This window comes from Carlito syrichta, unplaced genomic scaffold, assembly GCF_000164805.1.
Source record: "Carlito syrichta isolate Samal-C Ts95f unplaced genomic scaffold, Tarsius_syrichta-2.0.1 Scaffold293982, whole genome shotgun sequence".
Lineage (NCBI taxonomy): Eukaryota > Metazoa > Chordata > Mammalia > Primates > Tarsiidae > Carlito > Carlito syrichta.
The window spans coordinates 139,883-140,382 of NW_007238078.1; positions in this window are offsets into that span (position 1 = coordinate 139,883).

Consider the following 500-nt stretch of genomic DNA (forward strand, 5'->3'; position numbering starts at 1 on the left):
GGGGGGGGGAGGGCGGCGTGAGGCCGAGAGGGCCCGAGCGGGAGGAGATGGCTGGCTAATCTTGAGCCATCTCTCGGGCCTACCAGAGCACAGAGCCCCTCGTTGTGGTCCCCGCTTTCTCGCCCTCTATTGTCTCAGGAGGAAGTGCCCGGAAACGACCGAGCCTGGGAGCAATCGTGGGACCTCACAGCTGCGGCTCCCCAGTCTCCTCCTGAGGATAGAGGAAGTGGGACCCAAGAGCTAGAGGCCTCTGGTCTCCCCAGCCAGGGACCTGTCACTCCCTGGCCCAGCACCCCGGAAATGCCCGAGGGTGGCACCTCGACATGGCGAGACATCTGTTCAGGAGTGGGCAGAGGGCCCTGTGGGGCACAGAAAGTAGACACCTCCCTGCGTCCTTTGCACCCTTTGAGGGTCTCCAAAGCTCAAGCTGCCAGGGACCGACACCCCCACTCAACCACCCTCTCCTTCAGAATAACCTTAAATCCAAGCCGGGCTTCTGG